The sequence below is a fragment of the Falco punctatus genome (assembly GCF_963210335.1).
Source record: "Falco punctatus genome assembly, chromosome: Z".
NCBI classification, from domain to species: domain Eukaryota; kingdom Metazoa; phylum Chordata; class Aves; order Falconiformes; family Falconidae; genus Falco; species Falco punctatus.
In genome coordinates this window covers 55,292,722-55,306,690 of record NC_137586.1, presented here as the reverse complement: position 1 = coordinate 55,306,690, position 13,969 = coordinate 55,292,722, and the positions used below count along the sequence as shown (strand labels likewise).

General features: G+C 47.4%; 1 long non-coding RNA gene across 1 annotated transcript; it reads left to right on the top strand.

The window, feature by feature from the left end:
• Nucleotides 1-3,404: 3,404 nt before the first annotated feature.
• Nucleotides 3,405-13,969, top strand: LOC308056867. The gene is made up of 2 exons (XR_013925007.1): nt 3,405-3,772; nt 5,306-13,969. It is a non-coding gene; the product is annotated as an uncharacterized lncRNA (long non-coding RNA).

Here is a 13,969-nt window from a genome sequence, read left to right as displayed (position 1 = left end):
ATCTTTACTTCTTCTAGCTGAACCAGGAAAATCTCCTTTTCTCCCTCTCAGAGTTTCTACCTTCCAGAAGGAGCAGGGAAGCACATCCAAGCAACTCTCATCCGCGTGCTAACAAATTAAATTCACTTCCCAGACAGAAGAATCACAACCTGCACAGGCCACAGGGTATCTTCCAAAGCCCCCCCTGCAGAGTTATCAGTGAAATATGTAATTTACCCTTATCCATAATGCTGCCCTGCACACACACATAGTGCAATGAATCTGAGGGATCAGACTGCTGTGTTAGGGTCCTTGCAGGGAGGGGAAAATTAAAATTCTTCCCTGCTGATATGTCTACCAAGATTTCCAAGGAGCCTTCAGTCTACCTCCCTTTGCCCAGTTCCAGAAGAGCCATCCCAGGCAGCCCTCTCCAACTTCTTGGTCTCAGGAGCCTTACATATGCAGGGCAGAGCTGCTGGTGACTAACCAAAGTATTTGCAAGAGGAATCATACAGCTTGTGGCTCCATACATTAGGCTGCATACCAAGCATCATGCCACATTACACTGCTGTGAACTCTTCTTTTGGATCATAATGTAATTTGTTCCCCATGGAGACAGAGAAGCAGGCAGGCAGTGACCTGCAACAGCCTCCTCCGAAACCTCTTCCCAGCCTCTGGGCTCCAAGGCTGGTCCTGCAGACCTGAAGAATACCAACGGCAGCCATGTCTCCGTAAGGTGGAATGGGCTGCTTCTGTAGAAGATGTCAATTAACAGTTTATGACATCATCAGCATGGCAGGAGAGAGGGGGGTGGGGGTGAAAATTTATGAGATTTAAAGCCAGTTAGAGCTTAGTGCAGTGTTGATATCCAACCCTTTGTCCCCCACCCTGCAGACTCTGGAAAGATTTCATTCTGTACCAGCCCAAAGAGGCACGATTTGCTTACCATGTGTGACAAAGTTTCAGTGGATTCAGAGCAAAAAATAAATTCATGTTTTAGAACAGCTGGACCCAAAGGATGTTCCTCCCCAGCTCTTCCCAAGTCTTTTCCATCCCCACCGGGGTCAATTTCACTAGCCAGAGCTTCTCTGTGATGTGAAAACAACCTTACTGTCTTTCTGGAGGTGGAATAAGAAGGTGCTGGCATGCCCCACTGCAGATTGCTGCTGGTTTGGCCACACTGCTCAGCCAAACCTGACATCACTGAATTGCTCTATTAGCCAAAAACCATGTTGGGATTTCAGATGCTCCAAGTCAAGGGTCCATCAAGGAATTGCCAGAGAACTGTGAAATACAGTATTTTGTTCAGAGCCACACCACATGATTAGACCTATCTGTAAAATCCATGCCCTGTTCAAGGGAACGTGCATGCAGATGTGTGCCAGAGATACCACTTCCCCAAAATTTCTGGATTTATTCTGTCATAATGACTCTCTCTCTCTCTCTCTCCCTCCCCCTAGCAGGCAGCTGTCAACAGCTCAAACACTCGTCTGCCATTAACCCTCACTGTAACCAATCTCTTTACCCATTTCTCTGGTGAGGAAACAGGGCTTCGAACAAAAGTACTCAAAACCCTTCACCAGTAGTTGCTGCCTTTGCAGATTTAGTAAACAGTGGTTGTTTCTGCCCCAAAGCAGTCTGCTGGTCAAAAGCAGAAAAGATTTGTCCTTCCCTTCTCTGAGCTTTTGTCTTTGTCTCTTGTCCAGGCTGAGATACAGTCAGGCTCCATAGAAAATGTAAGGATCCCATCCACTCTATTGCAAATTCCATACAAGAACATGGAGTAGAAGACAAACACTACTCCTAGCCAGAAAAAAAATATCTTATCTGTAGATCTATGAACAGTATGGTTTAGTTCAAAGTCTAGTGTAACTTTACATAACAAACAGGTTATTCCCATTCATTTTCTAGAGCTTGGCAGTGCATTAAAAATTATCTACTCTGATACTCTATTCTTACAAGGCATAAAGTAATAAATCATAGAGAAATAAGGACAAAAAAATAAATCAAAAGATGTAGTGGTACTTTCCTCTGTATAAAATCATCTGCATGACTTCCTTGGTCCCGATAGGCTAAAAAGTTTAATTAAAAAAGAACACACTTATCAGACCAGTTGCCGAAAACCCATTTTAGCATGCGTTCCAAGGTACAATCTCGGTCTCCTGGGGCAACTGGAAATGACTTTTTCTGACCCGACTTCTGGAAGCGGGCTAAGCAAAGCACAGGTACACAGGAGTTACACCAAAGAAGGTGTATGTAGGAAGTGTGCAGTGACATTCTCTGCATTAATTAAGGAATGAGACAAGGGCTTGCACTCTCAGAAAAGGTAAATACATGACAAGTCTGCCAGAAAACAAATCTAGATTACTGAACGTTCTTATGCATTGAATTAACAGGTGTTTTAGTACGCTCTGTAGCATTACACAGAGTAGAAGTTTTCTGAATATTTATAAGGGTGGGTTTCAGTTTTGGGTTGTTTGTTTTTTTTTTTTTATTACCCACCCAAACTACACTGCTGCCGTTCGGCTGTGGGGCTGCGGTCCGCAGAACGGGGTAGCGGCATTTCAGCGAGCACGAAGCCGTGTCGCCGCCAAAGCCGTGTCGCCGATGCACTTTGGGCAATTTTGCCAGCTGGGACCGGTCCCGAGTACAAGCCAAAGGCAACGGGGGGCAGCTGCCCCCACCCGCAGCGGCCAGTGCCCGCAGCGCAGCCGGGGACCCGCGCGCGCCCATTACCCTCCTCAGCCGGTGGCGCAGCGGCGGGCAGCGCGCGATCGCCACCGGGCGGCGCCAGAGACCGGCGGCGGCGAGCCCCGCCCCCACACCCTCCCGCCTCCGTCCGGGCGTATGATTCCCCTTGCGAGCGGCGGCCGCAGCGGCTGCGCCGGGCGGGGGGCGGGGGGTGCGGCGGTGCGGCGTGCGGCGGTACGGAGTGCGGGGGGGGGTGCGGGAGTGCGGGGGTGTGCGGGGGTACGGGGTGCAGGGGTGCGGGGTGCGGGGGGGTGCGGGAGTGCGGGGGTGAGGGGTGCGGTGTGCAGAGGTGCGGTGTGAGGGGGGGTGCAGTGTGCGGGGGTGCGGGGTGTGGGGTGCAGGGGTGCGGGGTTGCGGGGGTGTGCGGGGGTGCGGGGTGCTAGAGTGCGGGATGGAGGGTACGGGGTGCGGCGGTGCGGTGTGCGGGGGGTGCGGGGGTACGGGGTGCGTGGTGCGGGGGTGCATGGTGCGGGGTGAGGAGGTGCGGGGGTGCGGAGGTACGGGATGCGGGGTGCGGGGGGGTGCGGGGGTACGGGGTGCGGTGTGCGGAGGGGTACGAGGTGCGGGGGTGCGCGGGTGCGGTGTGCGGCGGTGAGGGGTTCAGGGGTGCGGGGTGCGGCAGTGCGTTGTGCGGGCGTGCGGGGGTGCAGGGGTGCGGGCTGCGGGGGTGCGGGGGTGCGGACACTGCGCCAGCGCGCAGCGAGCACCGAGCTGGTGCGGAGCGAGTGGCGCCGGTGCCGTTGCGGCTGCTGTGCGACACGGGCGGCCGGTGCAGGCGGAGGAGCAGCCGCCCTGCGAGGCAGGAGCCTTGCTCCAGCTCCGCGGGGAGAGCCCGAGGCGGAGGATTCCCCAGGTCCGCCCAGGGCGATTCCTGCGGCACGGCAAGTGGGGAAGGACGGCGGCTCACCGCGCTGCTGCTGCTGAAACAGCCCCGCTCTTCCGAGGGGCGGTGTGGGGATTCACGAGAACTGCAAGGGATGGATATGGAGCAAGAACGACTGAAGAGTCTTAAGTAACTAAAGGCTAAGCTAAAAACTAAAAGGTAAATAATTAACTCTCTTGGATCACCTTTTTGCCTAACAAAAGGTGTTTAATAAAAAGCTGATCCAAAAGAGTTAATTATTTGGCAGCCTGTTTTTTAGACTAAGACAAACCACATGATACAAACATCTCCAAGTAATGACGTGGGGTCTTCAAAAAATGACCCTTCCCTTTTGGATCCTTTTACAAAGGTGATCCAAAAACTTTTAAAGTTCAAAACTTTTAAAGATCAAAGACTTTTTAAAAATTGATCCAGAAGGGAAGGGTCATTTTTTGAAGACCCCACATCATTACTCAGAGATGCTTGTATCATGTGGTTTGTCTTAGTCTAAAAAACAGGCTGCCAAAAGAAATATGCTCCTACTGCTACGGCTCAGCTAGGAAATCCTCAGCAGCAGTCAATATTGGCAGGTCAGGGAACGCAGAAGAAATAGTAACACAGAAACTAGGTGCAGAACTACCGGTTTCAACTACCTTTCCAAAAGAAATCTAACACATTTTTTTTGTTCAAGTAACTGATGACAATACTACGGCAGACTCAAATGAATGAAATGGCCTGGAAACCAAGATCAGAAAAAATGCTCACGCCAGTGATGCATCAGTGTCATTAGGGCTGATTTACCCATCTGCCTCTACACACAGAAAGCAACACTGACCCACAGGCACAGGGACATGGGGGAAATCTGTCTGCAAGGTCAGTTCACATACAAACCTCCCGGGGTACTTATGTTGGAGACTCTGACTGAGGCATCTTAAGGCTTTGCAGCCATAGTCTGGAAAACACAGGCAGTCTGTATGGAATGGAGAAGATGCAAATCTGTAATGACAGAGGAGTTTTACTCAGCCTGCACCTGCCGGCTGGCCAGGCCCTGGCACTCTCTGCACAGTGACATTGGCTGCCGATGGCACCAAGCTGCTGGGCAATTGCACAGATGCTCAAGTCAAAGACCCGTTTTCTTCTGAAAATCTGAAGTAGACACATGTCAGTTGGCTTACCAAAGCACAGCACCACCTAAAGAATAGCTGTCTAATAGACAAGGTAAAGTGAGGAAAGGAAAAAAAGACAAGTCCTTCTGCAATTTAGTAAACTTTGGTTACTTAAAAAAAGTGCTGCTGCAAGTGGCCTCAGAGTTACTAAGAAACATAGCAGATGACTCCACAGTTCAAGAGCTGTATTATGAGCAACCTGCTGGTGCCTTCCCTCTAGCAGGCAAGTGTTAGCTCGTGTTAGCTGTTTACCATCAAGCTACAGGGAGAGATCAAACAGGCAGAGATGACCACAGAGATGCCTGTTTGGTGTTTGATTGGTTTGGGGAATACTAAAGCTTACCTCAGTGGCCCACAAAAGAAGAAGCTGTGAAATAAATGAGCCCTGGGTCTGAAGCAAAATTTCTTCCCTCTCTCAGAGAGAATCTAAGTCAGTGTCTGATGTCTTGCAGATTTTGCAGTGCTTTGTTGCATCTCCCATGTAATAGTACTGGACAGTACCACCAGATCACCATGATAACCCTAAAATACATCTTTGATTTCGCAGGTGTCAGTACCTTATGAGCATTCCTGATGGTTCTGAAGTTGTTGCAGAGAAGATGAGAAGGCTGTCCAGAAGCTGAGGCCTTAGAACAAAAACCTAGGATGTTCACATGCCATCTCTGTGTTGTAGTTTCTGAAACAGGAAAAGCTGTTTGAAGGTACTGCAGGAAGGGTTCTGAAAGATATGTGCTCTGGGAGAGGTTCTGGGGGGTAGGGAGTGGAAGAAACCAGTGATTCTTTCTGCCATTACATGTCCTTTGCTAAAGCTTGAACAGAAGTGACACCACCCGACCATTCTGGTTCAGAGTTCACTACAAATAAAGGTAACAGCCTTGGTGATTAGGGCATATGCTCCATCCCACTGTCCTGTCAGATTATCTGTCTGTTTGTGTATTTATCTTTACTGCAGAGCAGACCTGACGTCTCATTGCTTTCAGACAGTGCCACTTCCCGGTTCAATTGAACCACTGCACTTCTTCAACCACCGATTTGTAAGAAAAGCTGGAATGTGGACGAGACATTTTGTTCTAGGCAGGAATCAGTTCAGGAACCTGGCTTGCACTACTGTAATGAGCTAAAGCCCTAGGTCTGCAAGTGAGGGTGCTTGAACCAGGAGAAAGTCTGATACTCTCCTTTCACAATCTGTTCATATCCTGAGGGAAGTTTCACTAACTGTTTTGGGAGCACCCCAGCCAGTTCTAAATCCTCCATTTGCCCTTCCTGACTAAAGCAGCTTAACAGCCACTAAGCTACAGCATGCTTCAAATGTCCCCAGCTAGCGCACCAGGACAGATGGGAGAACCTCTACTCATTACAAAGCTAACGTATTACTAGATGAGCCTCCCGAATTTTACATCCTTCTACTATCTCCTCATCATTTCAGATGTTCCTCCAGAAAGTTAAATAAAATTCACAACAATAAAATTCCCAGAAATTGCTGCCGGCTTTCCATAGCTGAGTGCATTGCATACATCTAAACTGAATGTTTCCTAGGGCCAAGAGTTAATTTACTTCAGGTATTAGCTGTGAAATCTCACAGAATCCTGCAGTCCTTCGATGTCTTTCTAAAGCAGGCAATGATCAGCTGCAGGTTTAAAAAATAAATATTTGAATGTGAAGGGACACCATGAACGTTTAATCACTTGCATGCGTTCTTGTTAGGGTACTACAGATATTTGGAGAACAATAATCTCTGTCTTTCTCCAAGTGTAAGATAGATGGTGGTAATGAAACTGCAGTGGGTGGGTATTAAAAATAACCTCCCTGCAGAGATTTTTAGAATGGTTTATGTGACTTTCACACAGCTTTCTCTAGTACTCTTTATAACCAGCCCAGCCACCTGAGGTGCCCTTGAAATGTCTCATTATGTCAGCACGTAGCATTCTGCATTCACTGCTGGTGCCCTCAGGCACAAAGCAGTTAAAAGACATCTTCCTGCAAAGAGTAGTATTTTTGGCTTTAGGTTATGTTCCAGAAAGCCCAGGAAAGCCTCGAAGAGCTCCAAAATGATCCAAAGCTCCAGGACTAACCTGAGTTACACCCACAATCAGTTTCTGTGGCAGTTGGAAAAGCTCAGCTTCACTTAACTATGTCCAAGCTTACTGCCAAGCAGCAGATCATGAGAGCTCTGCTTGTTCTGTCCTCAGCCCCATTAATTCTGTCCAATACTGTAATCAGTGAGCCAAGCCCATTGAAATACCTTCATGCCCACAGACTGCACAAAAAAACCCATGGCTGGATGAGGGAAGTTTTACAAAATGTCAGGAATAATGCAAGGCTGACCAGGCTGAAGGGAAGACATCAAAATTCACATTAAACTGAGCTCAGCTTTTGTTGCACTGCCTGGACTAGGATGCATTCCACTGAACCCACAGTTAGCTTAAGAAAATTGGCTTTTGAGGGTATGAGTAGAGACAGCCCCAGAGTGAAAATCCAGAGGAGGTATAGCATAAAAACAGCCATTAGTTTGAGTGCTCTATAAATGACAATCCTCCCTCCTGCCACACAACACAAACAATCCACCCCTGACTGTGACCTCACTTCCAGACCTCTAAAAAGCCTGGTGCTTTGAAAAGCCATCAGGTAGCTGCCACGCTGCCGTTAGCGCACTCAAAGCCTGTGGGCAGCACAGCGTGTACTTCCTTTCCCAGCTATAAGGAAAGCTTTCCATTATTCTTGCCCTGGAGAAATAGATTCCATCCCCAGCAAAGCTGAACATGTGAGGAGAAGAATCTGTGCAAAGCAGTTATCAGACCTCAGGATGATCACCTATAGAGGCTTTCCAGAAAGTACTGCTCCTCATGCAGAAGTGAGCAGCACCACCACCACATTTTAGAGAATTCAACCAGCATGGTATATGATGTCAGCACACCTGTGTCACCCTACTTCATCATATATCCTCCTGCAAGGCACTTGCCACCACCCCAGCAGCGTTCAAGCTCTCTTCTTTTTCCCAGGAATCAAGGCACAGTCTTTTGTTTCTGTTTTGAGGAACACTCCTGTTGCTGGAGACCTGCAAGGTGTGGAGCTGAGGAGCACAGAAACCCTGAGCTCAGATACTTAGAAGTGAGGAGGAAGGTGTCAGAAAGCTAAGGAACTTTCAGACAGCATCGCTTGGGGTTCGGTGATATGAGCAGATATCTAAAGTAATTTGATAGAAAAGCTGTGTGGGACAAACACAGCCAAAAGGCCAGCTGGCCCACCCAAGCCTATAGCTCTGCTTGAGACATTCATCTTAGATTGTGCCAGATTGTGCCCAATTTCTGAGCTCTCCATTGGAGTGTAAGACCTTAGACATATGAAAGACACCTCTGGCAGCAAGCCAACAAGCTTCAAATCATCTTGATTGGTATGCAACATTTAGTTTTAGCTCCTCGGGAATTTGTAATTAAGTTTATTTCCACCTATGACAGACTAGTCAATGTTAAAGATTCTTTCCCTCAAACAAGTGATTGTTGTAATTAAAAGGTTTCCAAATAGCTGTGTAATGAGGCAAACAATGCTAGTTTGCCCAAAGACATTGAAAAACTTTTTTGTTGTTGTTGTTTTGTTGTGTTTTTTTGAAAGATAGTCATGGGATGAGTCAGAAAGCTCTTACAGTGTGTTTCACTCCATCTCACTGATGGGACAATTGTTGCAGCTGAAAACAAACACATGCAGTAAATACCACTTTCACTGCCCGTGCTGTGAACTCCACCTAGTGCCATCTACACCCCTACAGGATCCTGGGTATCACAGTCTGAAAAGATGAAACACTGATGGCCAGAGCTAGAAGAATGTAGATGACTTTACTGGCAGGGGATGGGGGCAGGGTGGGTTCTGAATGTAAAGTTTTTATGATCTGAATGAAAACCTGTTGGGGAAGCCAGTCTGGAAAACACTCTCCTGCAGTCAGTCTGGGTGTCTAAGGTGATCTTCACTTTATTTATCATGGAGATTACCTCTTCAGCAGAGGAATAAGTGAAAAAACAGCCAGCAGGAATGACATGTATGCCTTTATTCATGAGGGTTTAACACAGCTCCAGTGAACTGGAGAGATTATTACAGCAGAAGCAACAGTAAAGGTTGTAAAAAGCATCAAGAAAGTTCACATATATGTAATCTGGATTAAACCTGCTAAAAGACAGCTCACATCCAGAGGCCTTGGCCAAACCACTGCTATTTTTTCATGTGGTACAGCCCAGTAAAAGGATCTTTTCCTCATATCTTTCTCTCCTATGTTGCCTTTTCAGTGTTAATGTAATAGAATATTGGAACTTGACCAGTAAAATATTGCTCTAGAGAGACCTGTGAACTGTAAATCCAAGAATCCTAGGTGTCAACCACCCATATTCCCCTGCTCTCCTAGAGCTGTTGCCTCGAGCACTTTAAATACTACGTTGTATGCAATAGCATACAAAAACCCTCAGAACCTTCCTGTCTTTGTAAATCTCTGACTCATTACACATGAAACACAAAAGCTGAAATAGCAAAGGAACTGAAACAGAGATTTAGAATATGATGCCAATAGCCATTTGACCCTCAAACTCAAGTGATTAACAGTGGCTATGCCCTCTGCATGACAGGCAAGCTAAGCTCTGGTGTGACACCAATACCTCTGCTTGAAAACATACTCTGGGAGCCCTTCAGCCAGCAACGTGTCAAAGTATTGCTCCAGATAGTTGGTCTGGGCATCTGTTCTAAAGAGCAAGAACTCATGTCCCTCACAAGACACCTTCTTACCTAATGGTGGAGCAGCGTTACCCCCACCAATCTGCAGTGGCAGCCCGGACCCCGTCCTCCTCAGCCGGCAGCATCAGCACCGTACTGTTGCGCTGCACCGCAGAGCGTTGCCCCAGTGTGTGACACCCATGTAAAAGAGCACAACAGGTCCCGTATTTATGTTTTCCAGTGTGTGCTGAGGATGACTCTGGTTACGACACATATGAAATACTACTCCAAGGACAGTTTCTTTGCACAGTAAAATGACACAGCATCCGAAAATTGCCCCAGCTGAGCCGAGGGAGAGCCCAGAACTCGGCAGTGGGCCAGGCAATGGGCCACTGTATGGCAGGCATGTCCAGCAAAGTTTTAAAAGTAAATTGCTTTCCCCTCCCTACAAAGTAGGTGGGGGCTTTAAAAAGTTTGTTCAAAATGCCTTGGAAATTTTGTAATGTAATTAAAAAAAAAACAATAAACCCACACAAAATAACCCACACACACAAAAAACCCAAACAAACCAAACACCACCAAAACCAAAAACCACAACCTACCTGTTTTACGGATTAGTGATAAAAAACAATACTAAGGCTGAGGGAATTTGGTGGTGCTTGAGCCGTGAGACAAAATATGCATCCCCATAGGGCTAGCAGCATGTTTGTGATGCAGCATCGGCCTGCCCATCCCTCGCTTCTCTGCATATTTCGTAAGCTTCAGGGTTACAGGTGCAAAAAAGAGACAGTAACTTATTCAAAATGGCATCAGGCAGCAAGAAAACCAGGTGGTGGTGTGTTACTAGCCCTGTGAACGGTCACAGTAAGGTACTTGGGCCATCTAATGAAGGAAATGGGCTCCATCCCTGGTCTGGCACTTCCTTTCTGCCGTTACCTGGTTGATTCTCCCCAGATAAGAGCCAGGCAAGTGCTTTGTTCACAAAACACAAAAACTGTGTGACAGATGGTTAATCCCCTGTTGGCAACCATCACCTCTGCAGCAGAATGACAGTCTGACTGCCATGCATGCAGCTGAGCTGAGAATGTGTTTCGTCATCCATGCAAGGATGACTTGCAGCAGTGAGAATCCCGTCCAGTCTTTCCAAACAAGAAGTGGGAAAGGCCTGCAACCAATTCTCCTCTGCTACCTCTCCCACTATTCTGCACATCCACAGCAGAAAAACTCAATCACTTTTGCACCAGGAGGATTTTTTTTCATCTCTAATTCTGAACTGAAGCAAGCATACCACTGGAGGATATTTATTTGCGCTTCACGTCCAGTTCTAAGGATGCTTGAGGGCAAAGGAACTCACTAGTAGCCATGTTATTTGCATTACTGAGTCTTAAAATAAATAGGCTGGTGGATGGCAGCAGGGGCAAAGGGGTAGGAGTGCAGAATTTATTTTGTACTGTAATTAAACATTATAGTTTAGCATTTGACACCATCACTTGAGCATATCACAGCTGTCCCAGGAAGCCTTGAGCAAGATAGCATCCTCTGAGCTAGGTCTAGTGGGACAAACAAGCAATCTGAGGGGCCAGAAGATCTCATGCAACTTTGCCATGTCTGTACATCACCTGTGAGACCTGTTGTTACAGCCCCTCTCATACTCCAAAAGTGTTCTGCTCTGTCAGGAAGATGCCTCTCCTGTCAGATGCACGTACCCCGAGATGGGCATGACCCTGACACTGCCACATGGGTTGGACCTCATGTTTCAGTCTTTCCATGTCACTTCGCCTAATGCATAGTTGTTAGGTTATGTGCTCATCACTTCAGCTTATCTGCACACCTACAACAAAGCACAGAAAGGCAGAGGCAGAAGGCAAACAGTACCCTGCTGGGCTGCTCCCAGCCCCACCATAGAAGCCGCCAGCCCACAAAAGGCCATGTCACAAGCCCAGAGGAGCACAGGGGCACAATGGCAGGCAAGTTAAGGACTCCAGAGAAGCCTGGTCTGGCCCCTCCTGGGGCTGTCCCAGCAGAACCATCAGCCCAATGGCCAGATGTGGTAACAAGCATGACGAGTCATCAAAGCAGCTATCCAGATGAGGTATCTGAGGGGGCTTGCTGTTGTCCTGGTTTAACCCCAGCTGGTAATTAAGTACCACTGCCTAGGGCTGTAAGACATACTATGGGATTCAGGGGGAAAGCAGTTCCGGATTGCACAGGACTTATATGTGATGTTTATGAGAAGAACCAAAGGCAGGAAAATGTAGGAGTTCAGGTGGTTTGGGGAGGAAAAAACATGGGGAAAAATAAAGGGAAGGGGATTGAAATGGCCAGTTTTGCATAAATGTAGTCAGATGGCTCAGTATTAGATGAGATACATGCATATATGTGGTTAATAAAGGATGAATCTGTTATTTACCTTGAAGTTTAGACAAAATATGTAAATATCTATAATGAAAAACAAGAAGGAATTTGAAAAACGGAGGATGTTCCAAACAGTTAACAAAGCATGGCCTTGGGAGGAGGAATAGACTCCATAAATATGTCAAGCTGGGGCATAACAGGATAAGCTCTGGGAGGACCAAATGGTTAACGAGACCAAACAGAAAATTACTGGAACTATGTGTGAACCATCCCAACCAGCATACTAAAAGACTCCTCCAGTAATGAAAGGTCCCTGCTAACAAAGCCCCGTCCCCACAGAATGTGTGTGGTGAAGGAAAAAGAACGCTGTATCTTTAAATGGAGCCAAGTCTCTCAAGAACCAGTGGGAATTTATTTGTAAACAATTGTTCAAAGTGTATAAAATGTTTCACTAGGTGTTAAGAGGGGCCTAGCTTTGTGGATTACCACCTAGTACCCATCTCTGAGCAACCCTGCAGTAGATAACCTCTGGGCTCTGTGTGAGATTGGCTCTGCCTGCACTGGGTAACAACGGCATCTGTGAGACCACATAAACAGCTGCTGGTCAGTGCCACCCGTAACCATGCCCTGGGCCGGATCAGCACCTGTCTTATCTCCACCGTGAATTCTATGTCCTTCCTGGGGGAGCGGCTCTGTTCTGTGTGTCTGGGGGTGCTGGGTGCCAGCCGCTCTGCGGGTGCAGAGTCAAGGCAGGTGAGACAGTGAATAGGTGAAGTGGCCTGTGAACAAGGCGTCAGGTGGGCATGCAAGGGCTCCAGATGTGAGAGTGCCTGTGCATCCAGGGGTGAGAGCACAAGGGGGGTATGTGTCGGGGAGCAGGGGAGTCCTGGCCAGCTGTGCGTGTGTCTGTACCAGCAGCTAGAGGGGACCCGTGGCCTTGAAGGCATGCATGCCCAAGTGACAGAACTGGGGAGACTACAATCCAGGGGCCAGCTGCTGGGCAGGCTGAGGGTCTGAGTCCAGCTGCTCGGAGGGTTCACCTTTACCAGTTAAGTTTTCCCTGTGAATGACTACGTGTGAAGCTCAGAAGCCCCAGCACACACAGGCATACCGAAGCACACACAGTCTGCATGTTTTGTTACTGGTGCCGGTTCTGAGCTTCTGTTTCATCCTTGACTTCCAGATAGAAGAGCCTGTGTTTCTCAGAACTTTGCTTTTCCGTAGATCCCTAAGGACCAATACCATCAATCTGTTCTTTGATTAACAATATCAACTAAAATCTGTAGTTCCCTCCATTTTCTGCTCTGTCAAGCACACACCTTACCTGGTGCTGTCAGAGCACAACCTTTTCCACATGGAACTGAGCTCCAGGAACTGAGCACAGCTTTGTATACTGGACTGCACTGATCAATTTATGGGCAGATTAAGAAAGGTGAGGATAAACTGTGACTAACCCCAGCATCAGGACCATGTAAGGAAGTTAAAGAACAGCAGCTAAAGAGAGCTTTTCTCCAGTATTGACAGACAGAGGAAGCTAATGTATCCAACAAGCTTCACTGAGCCTGAAATGTGGCTGTGCTACATGGAAGCAACATTGGAAACAAAACAGCAGAGTGCTGTTCAGCATCTGGTTCTTCTGCTACATAGCCATCTTTTGCTGTTCTAAAGCAGGCTGCGAATGGATCACCAGCTGGTGATGAACACAATTTTGGAATAGGAACCCTTCGCACAGTAAGACAAAAACAGATGCACGAGCCTTAAGGAAATCCAGTAGCTCATACAGCTCAGCTCTCATGCCTGTTAAGCAAGAAGCCAGGCTTAAGCATGGTGGAGGACAAAACCAAGAGGCTTCCTGCATTACAATTCTTAGGGTGAAAAAGATGTATTAGCATACATCCCCGTGGACCTGTAACAAAATTAACTGTCACTAGTGTGCATCAGATTACCTGCAGCCACCACCTACCCCATCCACTTCTCTGCAGATGTATAGACCCTGTAGTTGTAATGAAATTCCTAACTGCTGCTGTGTTGCAGTTCAGAGTACAGATCCACTTTGCCTTCACCCAGCTGCTTGCTCCCATGGTGAATTTTTTTGTCAGCTGAGCAGTCCAACACTGTCCTGTTAGCATTAATAACACTTGAATAAACAAGAAAAAAAAAATAA